General features: G+C 35.9%; 1 long non-coding RNA gene across 2 annotated transcripts in view; it reads left to right on the top strand.

Moving 5' to 3' along the window:
* Positions 1–22,234, top strand: part of LOC123577495 — a 36,555-nt gene extending 14,321 nt beyond the window's left edge. Inside the window, exons 3-4 of one of the 2 annotated variants that reach the window (XR_006701878.1) lie at positions 13,346–13,417; positions 22,024–22,234. This is a non-coding gene — a long non-coding RNA (uncharacterized LOC123577495). Of the gene's footprint in view, positions 1–13,345; positions 13,418–15,798; positions 15,954–22,023 lie in introns of those variants that run through there. The other variant, XR_006701879.1, reaches the window with a different exon arrangement.
* Positions 22,235–26,223: the final 3,989 nt, after the last annotated feature.

Genomic DNA, 26,223 nt, shown 5'->3' with positions numbered 1-26,223 from the left:
TACTTATTGGAAGGGAAGCCACAGTTCCTGTTCCTTTGCCCTTCGGTATAGAAGCTTAACGTTAGTTTAATGTGTCTGCTAAATCAATGCACCACCTACCTTAACCATGAAAGGAGTATATTTTCTGTTGACCAAGCTTAGACTAAAGAAATAGACATGAATTGACCCCACATATACCCCTTCTCTTTCTTTGAAATTGGTTTTCACCTAGAGAGTAAACTGTCTGATGTGTTGTCTGCAATAAGCTAACTAGAATATTTTCTGTGCCTTACAACACCTGTAGTTTCCGGCACTGTCAATGACTACCTGGCGAAGTCTCATTTGGGGACACGGATTTAGGAAACTCTAAACATTTTATAACATCTAAGACATGTCTTTCCAACTAACCTTTATTGATAATGAAGGTGGCACTTTATCAGCTTAATGTGTTTTCGCTATTAGTGCTGATATTTATGGAGCTTCATAAAAACCCAACACTTCCTAATACCTTTTAGTTGAAGCTGAAAAGTTTATTTTCACATTTTTCTGGAAGAATAAATATGCCAACTAAATATCAACTAAATTTGAGGAAAATAGAAAGGAGAATATGGCTGCTTTTCTTTATCAGATATTAAAATATATTATAAAGCTCTTATAAATAAAATGTGTTGCTACCAAATAATCAGACCTTTCACATTAGGTGGCATATCAGGTGGCTATGGATAGTTCAGAACCCTTGAAAAGCATCAGGTGGAGGATGAACACGGAAAGTTTCTATGTGCAATTTTCTTTTGCTTTTTTTAAGATCATTCTTATGCTTCATTATAAAAATATCTGTTCTGAAGTCCACTTTTAAGTATCACAAAATGAATTCAAGATATCAAAAGACTGTGCTTTATAATGTCAGAAGTCACCCACTTTGTTGCCCACTACTATCCCTCAGTATCATTGAGAGCAGATAATTGCAATACTATTTATATATTTTATTATTATTTAAAATTTATGTATTTAAGTTCAAGTTAGTCAACATACAGTATAGTATTGGTTTCAAAAGTAGAACCCAGTGATTCATCACTTACATATAAAACCCAGTGCTCATCTCAATAAGTGTCCTCCTTAATGCCCATCACACATTAAACCCATCCCCCCACCTTCCTCCCCTGCAGCAACCCCCAGTTTGTTCTCTGTATTTAAGAGGCTCTTCTGGTTTGCTACCCTCTCTGTTTTTATCTTATTTTTCCTTCCATTCTTATGCTCATCTGTTGTGTTTCTTAAATTCCACACATGAGTGAAATCATATGATATTTGCCTTTCTTTGACTGATTTGTTCACTTAGCTTAATACCCTCCAGTTCCACCCATGTTGTTGCAAATGCAAGATTTCGTTCTTTTTTAATGACTGAGTAATATTCCATTGTAGATATATATGACACCTTCTTTATCCATTCATCAGTCAATGGACATTTGGGTTCTCTCCATACTTTGGTCATTGTCAATAGCATTGCTATAAACATTGGGGTGCATGTACCCTTTTAAGTCAGCATTTTTGTATCCTTTGGATAAATACCTAGTAGTGCAATTGCTGAGTCATAGTGTAGTTCTTTTTCATTTTTTTGAGGAACCTCCATACTATTTTCTAGAGTGGCTGCACCAGTTTGCATTCCCACCAGCAGTGCAAAAGGGTTCTCCTTTCTCCGCATCTTTGCCAACATCTGTTGTTTCCTGAGTTGTTCATTGCAGCCATTTTAACAGGTGTGAGGTGACATCTCATTGTGGCTTTGATTCATATTTCCCTGATGATGACTGATGTTGGACATCTTTTCATGTGTCTGTTAGTTATCTGGATATCTTCTTTGGATAAGTGTCTATTCGTGTCTTCTGCCCATTTCTTCACTGGATTATTTGTTTTTTGGCTGTAAAGTTTGGCTGTAAAGTTTGACAAGTTACTTACAGATTTTGTACTTATAGATTAGTACTAACTCTTTACTTGATATATCATTAGCAAATATCTTCTCCCATTCCATCAGTTGCCTTTTAGTTTTGTTAATTGTTTCCTTTGTTGTGCAGAAGCTTTTTATCTTGATGATGTCCCAAAAGTTCATTTTTGTTCTTATTCCCCCTGCCTCTGTAGACATGTCTAGTAAGAAGTTGCTACAGCCAAGGTCAAAGAGGTTGCTGCCTGTTTTCTCCTGTGGGATTTTGTTGATTTCCTGTCTCACATGTAGGTCTTTCATCCATTTTGAATTTATTTTTGTGTGTGGTGTAAGAAAGTGGTCCATATTCATTCATTCTTCTGCATGTCGCTGTCAGTTTTCCCAACACCATTTGTTGAAGGGACTGTCTTTCTTCCATTGAATACTCTTTCCTGCCTGGTCAAAGATTAGTTGGCCATATATTTGTCGGTCCATTTTTGGGTTCTCTATTCTGTTCCACTGGTCTATGTGTCAGTTTTTGTACCAGTATCATACTGTCTTGATGATTACAGTCTTATAATATATCTTGAAGCCCACAATTGTGAGGCCTCCAGCTTTGCCTTTCATTTTCAATGTTACTTTGGCTATTCAGGGTCTTCTCTGGTTCCATACAAATTTCCTGTTATCTGCTGTAATAGCAGGTCCACTTTACTAGGACCTGACTGTTTGAATTTCACTTTCCTTTAATGCTGTTTATATATGCACATATCATTTACTTAGGTCCCAGTACATTAGGGACTAATTGTCACATTGAATGGGGCACACTGTTCCTAGAGGGTTCTTACCTTCAAAATGTACAAGCATAATTTCTTTTTGAATCCTGAAATCCACTTCAAGAAATGGGATATAAGCCCAAACCTATGTAAATGACATCATTCAAGCAAATTTACTCAGGATAGGGGAGTATGTTTCAGAAGAGAAAATGCTTTTGAATGAATCACGGGTATGACTAAATTGGAATACCCAATTGAGATATCACAATAAAATAGAAAACATACTCCTAGATTATTCAATTCAACATTTATTTATTTTTGAGACAGAGAGAGACAGAGCATGAACAGGGGAGGGTCAGAGAGAGAGAGGGAGACAGAATCGGAAACAGGCTCCAGGCTCTGAGCTGTCAGCACAGAGCCCAACGCAGGGCTTGAACTCGGGAACCATGAGATCATGACCTGAGCTGAAGTCGGACGCTTAACCGACTGAGCCACCCAGGCACCCCAAGATTATTCAATTTTTAAGAACAGGTTACAGTATTGTGTTTTCTCCACCTCTTATTTAGAATTAGGATTGATGAGAATATGATTAAAATGTGACTAGATGTTGAAATCCTATAATTTGATTAAATTCTGTCTCTTGATCCTAAAATCCTATGTGCCGTTTGGAAAAATAAATAAATCCTGAAGGTTTTTAACATATATTCTAAAATGTTGCAATATTGGAGTTATATATTTAATAAAATATTTATATATTTATGGTGCATGCAAAATTAGCCAAAGAATAAAAGAATAAAATCTGTATAATTCAATGGACTTGTCTTAACAAATTAACCAAAAGACAATAACCAAGTGAAAGACATGACTAAATTCACTATAGTGTTATGAGTACCTAGGGCAGGTGAATATAAAATATTGTTTCATAGATCTGATCTGTTGAAATAAATGCCATTTTAGTTGGAGTGTTTATTCCTCCAAGCACATGTATTAATGGCATGAAGAAAATTAAAATATTAAGCAAAATACATTTGAATATAATGTCAATTCCCTAAGTATCTCGACTTCATGAAGAAATGTTACTTCTCTATTAACCTTATGTATTAGTCTACTCAGGCTTCTATCACAAAATACCAGAGAAGGTGGCTTAAAAAACAGAAATTTATTTCTCATAGTTGGGAAGACTGAGATCAAGAAGTCCAAAATCAAGGTTCCTGGCTTACAGATGGCTGTCTTCTTGCTGTGTCCTCACATGTTTGTTTTGTTTTTGTTTTTGTTTTTGTTTTTCATAAATACAGGATGGGAGCTCCATCCTCATAACTAATTAGCTCCCAAAGACTCCACGTCCAAATATCATCACGTTAGGGGTTGGGGTTTCAACATATAAATTTTGAGGGAACACAATTCAGTCCATAGCACTCTCGAGTTGATTTAGTGATAAACATTACATTATAATTTATTTGAAATCATGTGCAAGTAAAAAAAAAAATGTGGGGGTGCCTGGGTGACTCAGTTGGTTGAGCGTCCAACTTTGGCTCAGGTCATGATCTCGCAGTTTGTGAGTTCAAGCTCCACATCGGGCTCTGTGCTGACAGCTCGGAGCCTGAAGCCTGCTTCGGATTCTGTGTCTCCCTCTCTTTCTGCCCCTCCCTCAATCACACTTTGTCTCTCTCTCCTTCAAAAATAAATAAACATTAAAAATTTTTTTAAAAATGTAAACTAAATGTTCATATTGTATGTTGGAATAAATACTAACTAGTTAAAATTAAATAATGTTATTATTTTGATTTATTATAAATCTGTTTTCTTTAACTCAAAAATATATCTGCCCATATTCAGCAAATTAATAAGGGATTTTTTCCTAACTAAAGATCTCAAAATATATTCTCAAATTTGAAAAAAAGGGGTGTCTATTACAAATTGCTTTTATGTCATTTATTCAGTCAGAACAGATCTTGCATTTCTACTCTACACAACCGCTCTCCCTTATTTTTTGAATGTATTTCTAAACATACCTTCATCCTATCCCCTACCCTTTCATGCTATAAGATCTGTCATTTAATCCAATTCTGCATAATCAGTTAATATTTTCTCCTTTACCTCTTACCAAGCCATAAATCTAGACATTCCCCAGGAAATACTTTCTTGGGAAAAGTTGGAAAGAAGTTGTCAAGTCCCAGGGTAACTACCATGTGGAAATTCTGGAGCCTCCACTCTCTGTCCTTTGTCAGCAGCCTTATCGAGATTATCGCTGTGGTAGAGGTGTCTAGTTGACTTCCCAATCTCCCTTCTCTGTTTCTTCAGTGATCAAAGAATCCACTTTTATTCCAGGTGAAGGACCATGATTTTATTTTTATTTCATTTTACTTATTCTTCCTAATCTGATGTGGCTCATTTATTTTATAAAATACAATTCACATGTTGTCCAACTGTCAAATTTCTATCGAGTTCCCATTACTCGCTCTCACTTTCTCTATTAATCTCTTCATAGAAGAGAAGCCAACATTTTGTAGGCCAGCATCATCCAAGGATCACACTTTAAGTAGTACTGTACTATATGATTCCATGCCCTAGCTTCTTACAGCCCGCTGTAGTCAGTGAAGCATAAGGGATTTATAAGGTGAGACCTCAGAGAAAGTTCCTTAGGAGGGGTACAGACAGCTTGCATGTGTTCTTTTTGCCTTCGCTGTTCCCACTTCCTATCTGCAATGTAGGCCTAGTGGCTGGAGCTCCACGATACCACTGTACCTTGATAAGCTAAGTATAGTGGGCACAAAGGTAGGAACCTGAGGCTCTGAAAACACTGTGAGATCCCCAGGTGTATTTTGGACTCCTAGCCCCTGGATTTGGTAAGAAGTTTCCAACTTCTTCCTTATTTAAGCCTCTGTTGTTTCTAACCTCTGGTGCTAGCTGTGAAACATTATGTCTATTTGATATTGACATGTACAAGAAAATGCATTTTAACAATCTGGAAGATAGATAAAATGAGTCTAGAAATTCCACTTGAACAGGAGAGAAAATTAAGAACAGTTCAGTGAAGCTCCAAGCCCAGATTAAGAAGCCTGAGGGTATTCATCAAACTGATTAATTAATCAACAAGTCAGAACAGTAAGGAGCGCTGACTACTAATATATTCTTCATTTGGGCTAAGTAACTGGAAGCAGAACTATTTGCCTTAGATTAAATAATTGAATGTTAGCCCTGTAACTGAAGAGATAAGAATTATAGGCCACACACATTCCAGGAGAAAAGCAAACAGAAAATCCATCCAGATACCATATCTTTCTGTATCCCAAAATCCCCAGATAGGGTACTAAAAAAAAAAAATAAAAAAAAAATAAGGTAATTAAGGCAACTAAAATGTAAAGATTAGCAGATAGTTTTCAATGACCACCAAACATTTGAAAAAAAAACAACTACTTGAAGGAATGGTAACAAATCAAAACAGAAACAACAACACCCTCAAAAATCTTTTATACAGCAAATAGAAATTAAAAATTAGAAAAAATATAATGAACTCCATACTTTTCAGAGAATATCACATTAAAAAAAAGAAGAAGAAGTAAGTAGAGGGGTGCCTGCGTGGCTCAGTGGGTTAAGCGTCTGACTCTTGATTGCTGCTCAGGTCATGATCTCATAGTTTGTGGGACTGGGCTCCGTGTCGGGCTGGGTGATGAAAACGTGGAGCCTGCTTGGGATTCTCTCTCTCTCTTTCTGCCCCTCCCCCACTTACACTCTCTCTCAAAATAAATAAACTTTAAAAAAATTAAAATAAAATAACTAGGGATCGTGGAGTTTTGAAGTGCGATTTTGAATTAACTGAACTTCCAGTAAAATTTTTTTTTCACTTATTTAATAAATATTTATTGAATGTCTGCTTCTAAGTTCCAGGTTCCATTTCAGGGAACTGTTGAATTGTATTGTAATTGGGAACAAAACAATACAGAGCTTTGTTTTATATAACTTTATTGCATGTAGGTAGAGACACAGTGAATAAAAAATGGACTGCTACTGTCCTTTCTTTGAAACCTACTTTAAAAAGAAAAAGAAGGAAAAGAATAAACAGAAAAGGAAACTGAATTGTTAGTGAAACTAGGAAATAAAAAACAAGCACAAAATAAAATCTATGAAAACAAGGCTGTCCAATGCAGGAAAATTGAACCTGGTTCATGAAGATGTTCAAGAAAACATTTATGCCTTGCAAGGTGTCAGGAAACACACATTGGTCACAAGTAGATGGTACTTTCCACAAAGAATAGCTGTCATCCAAGGAGGAATGGGTGTCGATTTCTTACAAGCATGTCCCTGAGCCTACCTAAAACCTTAGAATGGGAGAAAAAAATAGGTTGAAATTGGAAATATAATGATATGCTGTCTTTGCAAGGAGCAGGCCATCAGGATGATAGCATAAAGAGGAAAAAGTAGGTTAGAATCGGTTCTGCAGTATATTACCTTAGGTATATGAATACCATCTTGCTAAATCCAGTGGTTTGTTCTCGATCGTCATTTTGGTGGCCATTTCTACTGCATTTGACAAAATAATCATTCCTTGTTGAAATCCTTTCTTTCTTTAGCCATGGTATATCAAGCACCCTTCATTTTAATCCCACTCCTTTTGTATTTCCTTCTCAGCATCCTTTTCAGTCTCCTCTTTTCCCTACTTCCTAAATAATGGGTTGTCATGTGCTTAATTCACATTTCCTTTCTTTCACTACCAATACTCCCTCCTTAAGTGATGTCATCTGGTCCTATGGTTAGTACCGTCTGCATTCTGACAACCCCAGGATTTATCTGCAGCCCTAACTTTTCCCTAAGAATTTGATTAATAAGAATTCCATGCTTAATAACTCTACTAGACTGCCCAACAGTCAGTTAAAATTAAGATGCCCAATGTCCAACAATGAATTCCCATTTCTCAATACTTTCTATGCCCCCATGTCCCCTAGGGGGAAAAAATGAAAAGAGTAAGGTAAAAATAAAAGTTCCTGCTGATCCATACAATTGTTTAGGAGAAAATATAGCTATCATTCCTGAGTCCAATCTATGTTCCATCTCCTTTCCAATAAGGAAGGATAAGTGTTGATAATATTGTTTTTTGTTTTTTGTTTTTTTTAACTCTTAGACCCAACTATTGATGCTAATATTTGGTGGGAGTTTGAAGAGAAAAATGGTTTGGATGGCTTTAAAGTATTTCCCCTAAGATATACTTCTTAACTACAAAGATTAGTAATGTATAGTCCAGAAACAGCAAAGACCATCATAACCAATTGGACAAATTTAATATCCCAACTCATAAGATTATCATATTAGTCTCATAAACCCCTTGGTAAGACACATGGACAAAGAAAAAAAAGTACTTAGTATTATTGTCAAAACAGCATAAATTCATCTCATTTTGATCATAAGAAAATATCAGACAAACCCAAATGGAGGGACATTCTAGAAAATAACCGATAATTCTCCAAAAGTTTCAAGATCATGAAAGAAAAAAAAAAGCTTGAGGAATTATTGAAAATTGGAGGACACGAAGAGAAATAAAAACTAAATGCAACCCTAACACCTATTATAATGACCAATATCCAGAACACTGACACCACCAAATGCTGGAAAGAACGCGGAGCAACAGGAACTCTCATCCATTGCTGGTTGGAAGGCAAAATGGTACTGACACTTTGGAAGACAATTTGGCAGTTTCTTACAAAACTGAACATATGCTTATCATTTGATCCAGATGTCACACCTCTTCGTATTTACCCCTCATGAATTGGTATATATATATATATATATATATATATATATATACACACACACACACACACACACCCTGGTGTGTATATATATATATATATATATATATATATATCCCAACACTTATATTTTGATAAGTGTTCAATTCATGAAACCTTATGTTTCAAACATGAAAACATGTTTTCAATTTGTGTGGACATAAAATGTATCTTTTATGTTTATAGTAGATGTTTCATGTTTATAGATGCTTATGGTAGCTGTATTCATAATTGCTCAAACATGGAAGTAACCAAGATGTCTTTCAGTAAGTGAATGGATTAATAAACTGGTGTATCTAGACAGTGGAATGTTATTTATCACTAAAAAGAAATGAGCTATCAAACTATGAAAAAACAAAGAAGAAACTTAAATGCATTTCATTAAGTGTGAAAGGTCAATCTGGAAAAGTGACATAATGTGGGATTCCAACAGCCCTTTGCCTTTGGAAAAGGCAAAACTATGGAGATAGCAAAAAGATTAATGGTTTCCAGGGGTTAAGGAGGAAGAAGGCATGAATAGAGCATAGAGAATTTTTAGGACCGTGAAACTATTTGATAATACATGTCACTTACATTTGTCAAACCCATAGAATGTACAACACTAAGAGTGAACCTTAGTGTAAACTCTGGACTTTGGGTGATAATGATGTGTCAGTGTAGGTTCATGGACTATAACAAATGTACTACTCTAATAAGAAATGTTGATAATAGGGGAGGTTATCCATGTGTGGGGACGGGGGCATATTAAAACACTGTATTTTCCACATAATTTTTTTGTGACCTAAAATTGCTCTAAAAATAAAGTTTCTTATAAATATGGAGAACAAACTGAGGTTACTGGAGGGTTGTGGGAGGGGGGATGGGCTAAATGGGTAAGGGGCACTAAGGAATCTACTCCTGAAATCATTGTTGCACTATATGATAACTAATTTGATGTAAATTTTTTTAAAAAAATTAAAAAATAAAGTTTCTTAATTAAAAAGTAGGTAAATGTAACACAGTATCCTAGATAGTCTTCTAGAACAGGAAATGGACATTAGTAGAGAAACCAGTAAAATTTGAGTAAAGAATGTTAATTTCCTGGTTTGACAATATCCTGTTAGTAAGGTGTTAACATTAGTGGATGCTGGGTGAGGAGTAAATAGAAACTCTCTATCCAATGTTTGCAACATTTCTGTAAGTTTCAAATTAGTTCAAAATAAAAGCTTTCCAAAATATGGACATACTGATATGGAAGATTTGTGTGGTCTGTGAAGAACTAAACGCCACACTTTTTAAATGTTAGATTTCTCTGGAACTTGTTTTAAGGATAAAGTTATCTGATGAAAGAATTAAAACTTGCTGCATACGATATCCTTGTTTACTTACTCCTGAGAGGAGTAAGTACCATTTCATGGTAGAAAAGAAGTAGAAACGTGAGGAGAGTTCATGCCTTCTGGGTAGGAAATTGACCAAGGTTCAAATAAGGGCCAGCGACTGGGCTTTCCGCAGGTCTAACCCCATGGTAATGTTCTACTACATTTCCCTATTACCAAAGTTCCCTGTACAAAATTATATCTTATCTGTGTCTGGGCTTTCCAGAGACCCCGTAGTCAGAAACATCCCTAATTTCAGCCTAACTGGCCTTCTGATAAATTGGCAAGACTGGAAACTTTTCCTTTCATAGGTGTCAAACACTCTGGTGTCTGAAGCTTCAAATAAAGTACATGCAACTCTCCATTTCCCATCCTTATTCTGAAAATCGAATAAGGGAGTGGACTTCTTGCTTCAGACTAAATGAGAAAAATTGAAGTCCCCAAACCCCATTGCCCTCCCATCCAAGCTCTCAGTAACCAGCCCCTCTTTCATGGACAAAGCTCAAATATGAAGCAGAAAGAATTTTAAAGAAAATGCAAAAGATTTTTTAAAAAATAATTTCCAATGTACATCTAAATTCAATAGATGGGTGATGGGTATTAAAGAGGGCACCTGTTATGATGAGCCCTGGGTGTTGTATGTAAGTGATAAATCACTAAAGTTTACTTCTTTTTAATTTTTTTGATGTTTATTATTGAGAGACAGAGACAGCGCATGAGCAAGGGAGGGGCAGAGAGAGAGGGAGACACAGAATCTGAAGCAGGCTCCAGGCTCTGAGCTGTCAGCACAGAATCCAACGCTGGGCTCCAACTCAGGAACCACGGGATCATGACCTGAGCCGAAGTCGGAGGCTCAACCGACTGGGCCACCCAGGGGCCCCACTAAATTTTACTTCTGAGACCAATGTTGCACTGCATATTAGCTAACTGAAGTTTAACTTACAATCATTTAAAAATAAAATAAATTCAATAGCAAAAGTGGACTGAAAAATTATTCATTTAGGGACCAGCCATTGGCAATCATTTTATCAATTCATTTTTTCAAATAAGTAAATCCCAGAAAGAAAGTTGACAATCATTTTCTACAGTTTTACACCAACATGTATATTTTTTTTAAACATTAATATAAAACCTACTAGTTTCCAAAGAGAGTTCAGAAGAATATACACATACACATATACATTTGCGCATATATATACATATGTATACATAAATACGTATATGATTTTTAAACCAAAAATAAACAGTCCAATTGTCCTTATGATGACAAAGGCTATCCATGCTGTGGGAGAATACAAAATTATCTAGACAAAATGTACAGAATTATAAAGAATAAGGTTTCTACTAAATCAATGCTAACCAGAGATGTCATTATTTATGAAATCACAAGTGAACAAAAAGCAGACCTAACATGATTTGAAGATAAAAATGCTCTAAATTCAGGTACCTTTTCTCTTTTCTTTTCTTTTCTCTTTTCTTTTTTTCTTTTCTCTTCTTTTCTTTTCTTTTCTTTTCCTTTCTTTTTCTTTTCTTTTCTCTTTCTTTCTTTCTTTCTTTCATTCTTTCTTTCTTTTTTATTCTCTCAGGATTCTCTCCTGGGTATATATAAAAGAGAATATATATATATATATATATATATATATATATATATATATGTCCTGCCCGTTCCAGAGGATGAGGGTGGAAAACAGCCACCTGAGTAAAAGGCAGTTTTCACACGTTGGCTATTAGCTGAGAAGAAATTTCCTTGGGGATCTATGTATGCATTTGCCACTAAATTAGGTGTCATGGGGCTTTTCATGTCTAAACAGTGTTAAGCTGAAACAGTGTTCAAGGGTAAAATTTAGACTTATCAATTTGAAGATTCTTTCTTGAAGATGTAGTCCAATCTATACTTTGCATTTCTTAAAACACTGCTTGAAGTGGAAATCAATTCTTAAGTTAATTTAAACTTAAAGTTGTTTGAGTACCCAAAAGTCTCAGAGCTTTTTAAAGCGTTTCATTATAAGATTCCATTAGGGACAAAAATATACTTATGAAACACAAAGGTTACATATTGAATTTATATATGTCATAAATAAAGCATACTCTGCACATAATATAGAGACGGGAGTAAAATTTAACCAGGCTTTCCCTGGTAATGTCATATCAGTCAGCTATTTGATTAAAGAAATGGAATATTAATAAATTACTGCAAGCTGCCAGAATGCTTGTCAACCTCCCTACCTCTAGTTCCTTTCTGTCCTCCGAGAATTGTTCACACTTTTCAAATTGTATTTTCCAAAATCAAACCCAAATTTTTTTATTTATTTATTTATTTTGAGAGACAGAGAGGAAGGGGGAGAGAGAGAGACAGAGAGAGAATCCCAAGCAAGCTCCACACTGTCAGCACAGAGCACACAGCGTTGGAACCCATTAACTGCGAGATCATGACCTGAGCTGAAACCAAAGGTCGGAAGCTTAACCAGCTGAGCCACCCAGGTGCCCCAAACCCAATTTTTAAAAACACATAACCAAGAAATATATAAATGGCAACCAGAGCTCATTTTGGTAATGTTCTTCCACCCTTGGTCTCCCATAAAAGAGAATTTATTTTAAACTTTAGGGGAATTTTATGAAATGTGAAGAGAAAGTGCAGTTCCTTCGAGAGAAACTGTACCTTGAAAGTAGAAAGTATCTATCTCTCTCACTCATGGCCTCATGCTTCGTCTCTACTTCAAGGTCATTTTCTCTAATTATAGCTACCTTTCTAAAAAAAAAAAAATTAATGTTCATTTATTTTTGAGAGACAGAGAGAGAGAGACAGAGCATGAGCGGGGGAGGGACAGAGAGAGAGAAGGAGACACAGAATCCAAAGCAGGATCCAGGCTCTGAGTTGTCAGCACAGAACCCAGGAAATTCTATCTTTCTGATTGGTGGGTTTCCCAATGGTTCAAACCCAGATTCTTCATCTTCACAACACCTACTGAGGAGCTTGACAATATTCTTTATTCTCTGACACCTGATTTCATATTCCTAGGGAGAAAATCCAATTTTCCTACATTGACTCAATTCCTTAACCAAAAGTGGAAGATTCTGAAGGGTACACAGTATCACAAAAGTTTCATGCCTCAAAAAATAAAGAAGGGGAAAACACTATCTAACTCAAATTCATTAAATTAAAAAAAAAATTGTAAAGCATTGTCTTTAATTAACATAAATGCCCAAAGCATCAACAAATTAAGTCCAGAAATATATATATATGTATATATATATACATAAAAAAATAGCATATCATGTCCCAAACTGCGGTTTATCTCAGGAGTTGAGAGTTGTTTTAATATTTAGAACCAATCAGTGCAATTCATTACATTAATAGAATAAAGAACAAAAATATATAATCATCTCAATAGGTGGGGGAAAAGGTTTGGCAAAATTTAGTGCCCACTGATTATTTCTTTTAAAATAAAATTAAAACTATATCTGCCATATGATAAAGGATATTTAGAAAAACATACTGCCAATGTAATATATAATGGTAAGAGATTGACTTTTCTCTTTAAGATAGAAAATGGAGTGTGGATGCCTAATCTCACTTCTCATTCAATATTAAGCTGATGATCCAAATGCAACTAGGTAACAAAAACTAAAATAGGAATTATAAATATTAGAAGGAAAAAAATAAAAACTACTCATAGTGGATAATTTTATGTGTCCTTTTGGCTAGGTCATGGGGCCCAGATATTTAGTCAAATGTTTTTCTGGGTATTTCTGTGAAGGTGGTTTTAGATGAGATTAACATTTAAATCAATGGACTTTGAGTAAAGCCAATTGTCCTTCATAATGTGGATGGGCCTCATCCAATCAGGTGAAGGCCTTAATAAAACAAAGACCGGCCTCTCTTAAGCAAAAAGAAATTCTGCCAGCTGACCAGTTTATACCTTGAACTACAGCTCTTCCCTGAATCTCCATCTGCTGATCTACCTCATCAGATTTTGTACTTGCCAAGCCTCTGCCACCATGTGAAAAAATTCCTTAAAACGAATCTCTCTTAATGTATGAACACACATCTTGTGGGTTCTGTTTCTCTGGAGAATTGTGGTTAATACAGGTGTGCATACAACAGAAATAAAACTCTGTGTCTAAAAAAGAATACACAAAACTTTTTTGAGTAGCTTTATTTTGAAAAGCCCCAAACTAGAAACAATACATAACTCCACTAAACTGGAAACAACCTATAACTCCATCAACAAGAGGATGGATAATGAAAAGTAGATCAGATGTCACGGATTACTTTCAAAAATATCGGATGAAAGAATCCATACACAAAAGAGTACATTCTGTAGATCCCATTTAATGAACTTCAAGCACAGGAAATGTTAATTTACAGTGATTGAAAGGAGAACAGTTGGTTGTCTGCGGGAGCAGAGAGAAGGTGCGCAGGACGCGTAGGAGAAACGAGATTTCTACGTGAAATATTTAAGGTTTATGCATTTCACATTATGAACTTTCATTTCATTTAAATAAAAAAGTAAAGACATATGTAAGTAAATGTCTCAATAAACAAACAAACAAACAAACAAATAAGTAATATGGGAGCAGGGTGAAATTTTAAATTATGTGATCGGGTCTGGAAAGACCTCACTAAGAAAGTGACTTTTTTTTTTTTAATTTACATCCAAATTAGTTAGCATACAGTGACTTTTGACAAAGGCTTAATGGGCAGAATCAGTGAGCCATGAGGCTCTCTCAAAAAAAGTGTTCTGGTGGAGAGAATAAGTACAAATATCGCAAGGCAGGAATTTGCCTGGCATGTGGGAGGAAGAAAGAGGAGACTGGGTGGCCTTGGAAGAGCTAGTGAGTGCACTGGTCATTGTAAGCCCTTGTAAGTTATTTTTCGGGTTTTGCCTTTTATTTTGAGTTTCATGGGGGAGTCCCTGCGGTGTTTTAGGGTAAGACTCACATAGTGCACTCACGTGATGAAAGATAGCTTTGTAAAGACCCTTTGCATTTCGAAAAATTCTTTTCACTTTGGCATACATAAAATTAAGCAAGAATTTATACATTTGGTGATCTAAATGATGAGCTTTAGTCGAGTCCAACCTCCTTTATCATAGCACCTACTCGGCAAGCATTAAGGTGGAAACAATGAAAAAAATTACTGTAATTCTGCAATTCTGTCACCATTCTTATCAATATTTTTAAACAATATCACGTAAAAAGAAAGTAATGTTATCCTAAAACCCTCACAAGCCCAGATGGTAAGCAGCATAGAAGCTTATTTTGTAAATTGCAAAATCCTCAGTAACATGAATGAGATTTGCATCTGTGCATTTGTCTTGTAGGTACAGATGCAAGTGTTGGGCCAATATAAGCAAAGGAAGTTTGAATTCTTAACGTTGCCCATTGGTCTTCAGTCTTTCCAAACAGCATGTAACTAAAATTTGATTCTTTTGGTAAGCTTAGGAATGAAATAGTTCCCAGATATGCGTTTATTTGCAGACTTAGGGACTTTTCAACCCAGTGTGTATAACGCTGAATAATGGCCCCTGCCAGATATCTGCATCCGAATCTGCATCGGAAACTATAAAAATTTGTGTGATTGAGTTAATGATCTTGAGATGGAGATATTATGCTGGATTTTCAGGGGGGGTGGTCCAGGAAAGAGCTCAGAGAAGGCACAGAATTCAATGATGGAAGCAGAATGAGATTTGCAGGTGCTATGCCACTGGCTCTGAAGATGAAGGAAGGGGCCATACACCACAAAATGTAAACAAAGAATCTGGGAAAGAGAATTCGAAAGGATACACTCTTCACATATCCTCCAGAAAGATCCCTCTCTGCTGACTCCTTGACTTTGGTCCAATAAAACTGATTGCAGATTCCTGACCTTCAGAACTGTAAGAGAATAAATTCATGTTGTTCTAAGTCAGTAAGTTCATGGCAATTTGTTACAGCAACAAAAGGAAACTAATATATCCACACTGTGAAATAGATATCTACAACTTTTTTTATAGTGTACATCAACAGCTATCAATGAAAAATTGTACCAGATTAAACAAGCGAGGACAACTTAATTAAAGACTATTGTAATAGTGGTCAAAACTGTTTGAGTCGGGGACAGAAGCAAAACTCAACTCGACTAAAACAAAAGTCAGGAGAGTTTCTCAGCAATGGGGTGAGTTAGTAAAAACGTGTTGGTCAATGTGCTTAGACTATGTGTGTTTACTAATTGGCTTATACTGAAGTTAATATTCTACCCTCCCAAAGATGCTGGGAGACAGTAGCCCTATCTTTCTTGATTAGTTGTATCTCAAAAAGATGGCTCTCAGAATCTTGAGAAAGACATTCCGGGGTTGTAATCTTGGCAAGAAGCTGGAGGAAGATTTAAATATCAAAGTGCCAGAGAAAGAATTTATAATTGTGAGTTCTCTAAAGTACATGCTCTCAGAAAAAGGATAGTGACCTATAATCAGGAAAAAAGCCTATCTAAAACTTAGTCAAGTTGAGCAGAACATGAGAGCCATCATGGTCAATTCCTACTAAAAAAATGCTTAGTCAAGGCCAAACCAGATATTTATCTCAGTAGAATTTACCACATATACTAATCATATTTATTCGTCCTTTATATTGAAAATCTGGAACTTTTAAAAATTAGGGTAATGCATGAATACTTGCCCATTAACAACCACAAAAAATCATTTTAAAGAAATAAATTGAATGTGCCACTTTAAAGTCTTACAACATATATAGAAATCATTTCTGATAGGATGTGCTTTTTGTTGTTTGAGTTATTAGGAAGCAGAACTATTTTACAGTTCTGAAATTATTTTATGACTATGTTCTCTCTTAAAACAGAAGAGACCTAGGAGTAAGTGAGATGTAAAAAGGCTATGCACAATTAGAAAGAAATGAAAACAAAAGCTTAAATTAAAATACTAGCTGAAGAATATCGATGCTTTTTAGAATAATCCTCAAGTGTGCATATTAATTATCCCAATATTTGTTGAACCAATATTGTGACCCTAAGGAAATAAAATTATAGATAAAAAGTACATGTCCTTAAAATATACACAAACCAACATATGAAAATAAACAAATTGCAAGATAGCCTGATAAGTGACATCTCAGAGATAAGAGTGAGACAACTGTGGGTCACAAAAAATAAAATATCTAGTTCTGCCTCAAGGAATGAAGTAACATTTCACTAAGGAAATAATATTGGAACTGATTCTTAAAGATGAATAAAAAACACAAGGTGGAAAGAGGATGGGAAAGCCTTTTCAGGGGAACTAGCTTGTAATGATTCTTAAGATAGAATTAAAGAGCCTTACTTGTCAAGATTATGGAGAGTTCACTTTTGCAAAAGGAAGGCTTTGTTAACAGATAATAGAGATAAAATCAGAGGAAAGTAGTTGCAAAAGCAATGGTGGTGGAAGAAGTAAGGATACAAATTGAATATATTAGAATAGAAACAATAGAAATAGCTACCTTTTCCTGAGTGCTACTATGATGTTCTAAGGGCTTTCAACTCTTTATCATATTTAATCATTTGATATATGAAGAAGACTTTATGTCTGTTTTACTGATGAGGAGCCCAAGGTTTAGAGGAGATAGAGAATGGTTTAAAAGACTGAAAAAGCATGTGTGCTGTAAGAAATGTATAGAGTAATCCTTAGTAACATGATACAAATCAGAGATCAATAGCATCGTGTTTATTTTATTTTTATAAGAAAGAGGAGTGATTGGGTCAGTTTTATCTTCTGATAAAACAGTTTCATGGCAATATAGAAGGTAAGACTGGAGAGTCGGCAATGAAAGGAAACTGAGAGACTCCTGGCGAAGTAGCCAGTACAGTGACCTAATTAAGAGTTTGCGTGAAAGCTTATATGATTCTTAAGATGAGTTTCAAGTATTATCTACCTTTGGAATCTCAGAACCTCAGCCCAAAGCCAGGCAATGACATTCGATACATGTTTTGCTGAGTTTAACAGAAATGAATAAATGGACTAAAACAATAAAACATCTGGAGAAGAAGGGAAAATAGTATACACAACATAAATTATTGTTGACTGCCTACTAGGTGGCTCATGCTTACATTAAATTTTTTTTTTAATCATCAGAGAAATCTTTTAAGATTATTAAGTAATCTTGGAGATGATAAAACTAAGCCTCATTATTCATTGAAGGAAAGAATCATCCACCAAATCCACAGTGTCTATAGGCTTGTTGAGGATGGCCTCTGCCAGCTGGGATTGTTCACAGGACAGTGGCATCATTTTAAAAGAAAGAGCATAAAAAGTGCAAGGACTCTTGATACTATTCCAGAGCCAGCACGTTGTCATTTCTACAAAATTTTGTTGCAAAGAAATCAACATAGCAGCCAAATTCACAGGAAGGGGGTAATAGGTTCTATCTCTTGATGGGAGAATCTGCAGTTTCATTTGAAAGGGTCTAAATAGAGAAATAAGTGAATATTTGGGGACATTTTTGAAATCAATTGACCAAAATGAGTGAGTCTTAAAGTTCCTCTTTTGGCCCTTGTAGCTCTACAGGGTTAAAATAAACGGAAGTAGAAGGCTGAGTATCAGAGTATGATTTTATGTTTAAGGCAAAGTTGGTCTAAAAGTAGTTTTTGAGGCAAAGTTGATCAAAATCTAGGCTCCTACTTATAGGATCCCAAGTACTTCTGTGGGTGGCACCTTATACCAAGATAAGATCTGTTGGGGACCTCTACAATGATACCTAGAAATTTCTGCAATGATAGAGAAATAAATCCACCCAATTTCTCTGCTACATTACTATGATGAAGTTACATACCAAAATGTGGCCAACAAAAGTAACTCCCTACAGCTTCCTCCGGTTTCAAACATTTGCTACAAGTTTCTCCTTGGTACAGCCATGACACAGGACCAAATCTGATGAAAATAAGTCTTCTTTATTTTTCATTTACTCATTCATCTATCTGTTCAACAATGTCTGGATAATAAAATTCAGCAACGAGGAGTTACCTTAGCTTTATGCCATCTAAGCGAGAAGAATGACATTTATGAATCAGGCTGATCACTGTTCAGACATGCGCCCCAAATCTGATAGTCAACTTTTATATTGATTATAGTTATTTTTCAGTTTCCTGGCGACAGCGTGAAGGCAGTAACTCTGACAGTGCAATAAAGAGAACAGTCAGAATAAAGAAGCATTTTTTAGGAATGGTTCGGTGAGAATATTATACGCACTAGAGAAAAAGCCCGTAAGAGACATAATGTAAAAGAAGTCAAAATCTGCATAAAGTGCATATTTGGTGGTTCTAGTGAAGACCAAGAGGGTCATCACCAAGAGGAGGAAGCATTAGTATTCAAAAGAAGAAACAACACATTTTTTTTTTAATTTTTTTTTTCAATGTTTATTTATTTTTGGGACAGAGAGAGACAGAGCATGAACGGGGGAGGGGCAGAGAGAGAGGAAGACACAGAATCAGAAACAGGCTCCAGGCTCTGAGCCATCAGCCCAGAGCCCGACGCGGGGCTCGAACTCACGGACCGCGAGATCGTGACCTGGCTGAAGTCGGCCGCTTAACTGACTGCGCCACCCAGGCGCCCCGAAACAACACATTTTTAAAGAGATAAAAAAAAAAGTAACAAAACTTGTGTCAGGATCTACAGAAAGTTTTATGAAAGAAAAAAAAAAAGGAGGGTTTACTTGAAATGGGTTATCACTGATGCCTATAAACTCAGTAGTGCAGGTAAGGAGCTCATTTTCTGATAAGTGCGATTTGGGAAGAAACAAAGAGGGGTTTGAGTACAGGCAATATGAAAATTTCAAAACAGATTTGTTTGGGGACAGAAAAAAGCCAAGCCAGTGGGCACTGGGGAGCAGTTGAGTCTGGTCAGCATGACTCCTCTGGATCTAGTGAGCTCTCGGCACAGCTGGCTCATCAATAGTGCTAAGCAGTGTCCCCAAACAAGGGTCAAAACAGTTTAGATAACTGCGTAGAAATTTTCTTTTCAGGTAAAATCACTGAAAACACTCTGAGTGTGTTATCATTCAATGTTGCATAAAAGTATCCTGATACTTTACAGTGTAAGTGCATTATGAACACCTTTATTAGTTCTCTTTCTCCCAGCTTGCCTGCAGGTTCCAGTGTGCAAATAACTCTTGGTTAGTTCTATGAAAGTGCATTAAGTCTTTGAGGTTTAATGCGCTAGGGTGGCATTCAGTTCCTCAGAGTGGTAATTTACTAAATAGTAGGGTGGGATGCGTTCTTCCTTATCCAAAGAAGTGAACTAGAGCAAAGAATTAAGGGTCACACCCATATTCAAAAAGCTTAATATAGAACTGCAGCATCCGAGCTAGTGAACATAGGGCAAGAGCACTACATAAAAAAGAAAAGTGAGTTTCCCTTTGATAATATATTATTTCCAATTGGCTAATAAAAAGGAAAATGGCATATAAAAAGCATGCAATTTTTCTAATTAGATCAGCATGATCTCTGCAGTCTTCTCCAAAAGTATTCAATACTTTGGGCTATTTAAATCCATTTAAGCTTGTTTTGAAAGGAACTAAAGGGAAAACATACTTTCAATGGTGTATATAGCTTTCTTTTTATCTAGGACAAAGGAATTCTCTCCTACTTATGGAGCATCTTGTCTACAAGCAACAGGGATTTATTTTGCAGCAGTTCAAGCTGTCCTATCTGCCAAAATGATACATGTTCAATGACTTTTAAAACCACTCGAACATCTCCATTCAATTGTGCTCCCCCCACCAGGCTTTTAGAAAAGCAGGAAAATTGTTTTAATATTTTGAAAGGCATCCATCAGGATGACTCCGTTTAAAACACTAAGTGGCTTAATGGTATTTTCAATGCTACACAAAATATTGTAACCATGGAAAAAATTCAGCTAACTACCAATATATAGGAGCTCATTAACTTTTAAAGCTAGGAACTGCATATAGGAATCTAGTGTCTGAGTAGTTAGTACACATTCCTTTATTTATTTATTTTTAATTTAAATGTAAATTTAATAGAACACAATATTCTAAGCACCTAATTGAAAGATAATTTTATTGGAATAAGGAGAGTATATGAAACAGAACTGAACTGTTAAAAGTTTCAGCACAGATGTAATATAAAACCTTTGTGCAAACTTACTATGTCTAAGAAAACATTTCAGTTGAATTGCTTTGAGGTGCTAAATTAAGCATACACTAGTCAGGTTTATAGGGGGATATCGTTGGGTAAGGTGAAATTTCCACAAGGGATGTTACAAGTAGATGTAGCTTTGAATGTGTAGGTTCCATAGATGTTGTTTCTATCAATCACCCAAAGAGGCTAAAGCACAAATAACAACACGAGGGATCTGTAATGGGAGCATAGATTGGACTCAGAGGAAGTAACTTCCTAAAATCTGGCTCTTTTTGATCGTAAAGCTTTCTAAGAAGAGAATATCTTCTAAGATACTTATTTACTTCGAAAGATAAATAACGTAAGTATGCTACTTGTCTTGACTTGTTTCTCCCAAAGATACTGATGCTTTTACATCAAACAACGCTAATAACAAATTCTATTCACAGGTAGTATTTTAAAAAAGAAAGCTTTGATCTAGCTTTTGAGTAGAATTATAAGTACATCAGACTACCAAATTGCATACATTTATTTTAAGGTCATCAAAATCATATATATTCAATTTACATGCTCATACATTTGAAAACAGATGCTGAGAAATCCACAAGGGAAAACAAAGCAAAACAGAACAGAACATTTACATAGTTTCCGTTTGTCATTTCAGTGCAGAAAAAAGGCAATAATCACAGCTTTTGGAAGTAAAGTATTGTTAGTGTTGATTGTTCTGTGTTAGTTTCATATAAAGCAAAGAAAAACTCATTTCAATAAATAGTATTCAAAAACTGATTTATGAGAAAATTTCAGCTTTTAGATTGACATTTTTACTTAGGCTGCTACATCTTACATCAGGACAAATGAACAGTTTAAAATGGAGATTCTTTTCAAATAAAAATTTAAAAAATAAAATAAAATGGAGATTCTTTCCATTATCGTAAATCTGTGAGACCATATACATCAACTATAGTGTGAGTGAATAGCCCAAAAGAAAAAGAAGCAGCAAAGCATAAGGGTACAATACTGAAAATAAAGTGCTCAAGAAAGGAAAATTTATTGTTAGCATTGAAGTCCCAATATAGGTTGAATAAAAGCACTAAATGCAGTTTTCTTCTATTTTCAGTAACCATTCTGTTTTCTTCTTCCTTTCTTGGAATTATAAGCAACGTGGAATAGTAAGTGTTCATGGCAACAAGTCTAGACTCAATGAGTTATGCAATTAAGATCTGAAAACCCCTGAAGATTCAAGAATTGAAATGGTGGGAACAAGTGTCTAAAGGCTGGAATTGGTCCCTAATCAATGTCAATTCATAAATTCAAATCATGTCCAAATACAGTTTTGAAAATTGTAATCTTTCCACATGGTAGTCCAATGTACATATTGACCATTTAATCCTGATAATCAATGCTGTTATGGTAACAACTGTTGAGTAAGCCATAATTACAGAAATACATTTTGGTCAAGACATTAAACATACAAATGTAAGGAATGCCTGGATGTCATAGTCATTTAAGCGTCCAACTCTTGATTTCAGCTCAGGTCATGATTTTGCAGTTTGTGACACTGAGCCCCACATCAGGCTCTGCGCTGACAGCAAGGAGCCTGCTTGATATTCTCTCTCCTCTTCTCTCTCTGCCCTGCCCCAACTTGTTTACATGCACATGCACACACACACACTCTCTCTCTCTCTCTCTTTCTCTCTCTCTCTCTTTCTCTCTGTCAAAAATAAACAAACATTTAAAAAACATACAAATATTAAACACAAATATTTCTCATCTGTTGCAAAAATGATGGTGAGGGGAAATGAGAAAGGAAGTGCTTTCACAGGAGGTGCTATGCCATCCAGTGTTGGGATATCTACTTTTATCCAGGACAATGATCAAATAGGGTATTTTTACAAAAAGAACAAAAGAGCAGAGGCTTGCATCAATGTCTAATGCTGTTTGTGATGTTGTACTATAGTTTTGCAAAATGTTACCACTGGATAAAATTGGCCAATGGGTACAGAGCTCTCTCTGTATTATCTTCACAACGTCATCTAAATCTTGAATTCTCCAGGGGCACCTGGGTGGCTCAGTTGGTTAAGCATTCGACTTCAGCTCAGGTCATGATCTCACAGCTCATGAGTTTAAGCCCCACATTGGGCGCTGTGCTAACAGTTCAGAGCCTGGAGCCTGCTTTGGATTCTGTGTCTCCCTCTCTCTCTCTGCCCCTCCGCCACTCGTGCTTCTCTTTCTCTCTCTCTCTCTCTCAAAAATAAACACTATTTTTTTTAAATCTTGAATTCTCTAATGAAAATTTAATTAAAAATGTAAGTTTTCCTGAAAATGGAGTTCACCACAGTGCATCAAAGAAAATGCTGACGGGGCAAAGAATGCAGAGATAAGTCAAAAAATATCTGAAAATCTAGAGGAAAAATCTGCTACATGGCTACTTTGAAATCTAGTGTATTATTAGATGGAAAATAATGAATCCATATCACTTTTATATTCCATACACAAAAATAAACTCAGAGTGAATAAAAACCTAAATGTGAAGCATGGAATGATAAAACTCCTAGAAGAAAACATAGGCAATAATTTCTTTGACATCAGCCACAGAAACATTTTCCTACCTATCCTCAGGCAAGGGAAACAAAAGCAAATATGTAAGTAATGAATCACTGGGTTCTACTCCTGAAGCCAACACTTCACTGTATGCTAACTAGCTTGAATTTAAATAAATAAATTTTAAAAATGAACTATTAAGACTTCATCGAGATAAAAATCCTCTCCACAGCAAAAGAAACTGTCAACAAAACAAAAAGGCAACCTATTAAATGGTAGAAGATACTTGCAAATGATAAGGGATAGTATCCAAAATATATAAAGAACTTACACAACTCCACACCAAAAACCCACAAATAATCTAATTAAAAAATGGGGAGAGTACCTAAATAGACACTTTTTGCAAAGAAGACATAGGTGTCCAAACAAACACATGAAAAGATGCTCAACATCACTCATCATCAGGGAAACACAAATCAAAACAGCAATGAGATATCACCTTACACCTTTAAGAATGGCTAGAATCAACTAACAAGGATTGGTGAGAATCTAGAGAAAAAGGAAACCTCATGCAATATTGGTGGAAATGTAAATTGATGCAGCCACTGGAAAAGAGTACAGAAGTTCCTCAAAAATTAAAAATAGAAGAACCACATGATCCAATAATTTCACTAATGCATATTTACCCAAAGAAAACAAAAACACGAATATGAAAACATATATGCACCACTATGTTTACAGCAGCAATTTTAACAACAGCCAAGATATGGAAGCAGCCCAAGTGTTGACTGATAGAAGAATGGATAAAGAAGTGGTAATATATGTATACGATAAAATATTACTCAGCCATAAAAAAAGATGGGAACTTGCCATTTGTGACAACATGGATGGACCTAGAAGGTATTATGCTAAGTGAAATAAATCAAAAAAAGACAAATACCATATGATTTCACTTATATGTAGAATCTAAAAAACAAACAAATGAATAAGCCAACCAACCAACCAAACAGAAAGCAGAAACAGACCCATAAATACCGGGAAAAAAACTGATGGTTGCCAGGGGGGAGAGGGTAGAGTGATGGACAAAATGGGTGAAGTGGAGTGAGAGATACAGGATCCCAGTTATAGAATAAGTCTCGGGGTTGAAAAAATGTTAGCATAAGGAATACAGTCAATGGCACTGTAATAGCATTGTATGATGGCAGATGGTAGCCACACATGTGGTGAGCATAGCATAATGTATAGACTTATAGAATTATTATGTTGTACATCTGAGATGAATGTAACATTATGTGCCAAGTACAGTTCAATAAAAAACATATATAGCGTACTAATAGTAAATTTGTGGTGTGGTAAGGACAACAGGTCAAGAAACATTCCCATTGAAAAGATATTTTGTTATTCATGGCTCCCAAGAAGAAGAAGCACCCAATGCCATGGTTTGGATGGGATGGGGAGACATGAAGAAGCTCTGAGGTCCATCAGGAGGGAGGGAGAGTGGGATGGATCTTAGACAAGAGTTTTTTTTTGTAATTTCCTTGGAAGGAATGGACACTGCAGGTTACACAGATTTAGGATTGGCTAGCCTGAATAATTGCAGCAGGCTCTGGGACATAGTGGCTATCCCTAGTTGTCTGGTACCTGGCCCTGGGGTAACTAGGAGAGGTGGATAGTGGCCCAGGGAAAGCCCAGTAAAGGAAGTGGTTGCTCTATGGGTTCCAGACTGATTGGTTTGTACCTGAAAAGCACACCTCTTGGAGGATTCCCTCTGAGGAAACGGGGTGAGGAGAGAGGCAAGAGGGCAAGGCAAAGCGGCTCAGTTATACTATCGAGGTGTCTGGAACAAGAAATATCCAGCGTACACACGTAAGGCAGATGTTAAAACATCAAATTTATAAAAGCTCGAAACACTGTTAATGTAACATCTCAGTACAGAAACAAAAGTTTTCCCAGAAGCATATAATGTAGGCAGCCAGCATGTGCCCGCCAACATAATAGAGGGAGGCAGACTCGTTTAAAATGATTTGATCATTTCTGTATTTTGAGCGGAAATGTGAGGCATTCACAGAGGCAAAATTTAGGTAGTTTTACTAATAGTTGCAGAACACTTGGCTGAATGTATTCATTTACGTGAATTTGTCCAGGTAATTGGTCTGTGGATGAATAATGTGAGGTTTATTTCCATCACATCACTTACAAATTAGTATTCTTTTATTTGCCTGATTTACAGAAAAATATGTATATAATATATTTAGAAATTCAATGAACCTAAAAGAATGATTAATGCAAATATTAAATGTGGTGGGGATAGAAGGCATCGTGAAGGAGAAGGCTGAGCTGCATAACCCATTAGCGTCACCCAAGCACAGATGCTTCATTCCTCCGGTAGCATGTTTATGAGCCTTTGGAATGTATTCATTTTTTTTTTTTTTTCATACAATCTCCACGGTTTTGCAGAACTCCATTGCACAATCTGGTTTCTTTCTGCTCGTATACCCACACAAAATCCCATTAGTGGAATGGGAAGCTTGTTCCTTCCCCTAGACTGCTCCCAAGAAAAACTTGCACTTGGTCTTAAAGATAGGGAGAAAAGTCCTGGTAGCCTCACTCATCCATATGCCATCCATCTTCCTAAAGGCCCATGAAACTCCAAGTTTCTCAGAGAAGGTTTTAGATTTTATAACCTGCTGTCTAGCTGAGGCAAACATATTATTCAGACCTATGAAACACCAATGGGAAAAGGGATTTTAATTATTTGACAATTGCTATTTTTTTT

Source organism: Leopardus geoffroyi, chromosome D2, assembly GCF_018350155.1.
Source record: "Leopardus geoffroyi isolate Oge1 chromosome D2, O.geoffroyi_Oge1_pat1.0, whole genome shotgun sequence".
Taxonomy (NCBI): Eukaryota; Metazoa; Chordata; class Mammalia; order Carnivora; family Felidae; genus Leopardus; species Leopardus geoffroyi.
The sequence above is the reverse complement of the archived record's forward strand: the minus strand, read 5'-3'. Positions and strand labels throughout refer to the sequence as shown.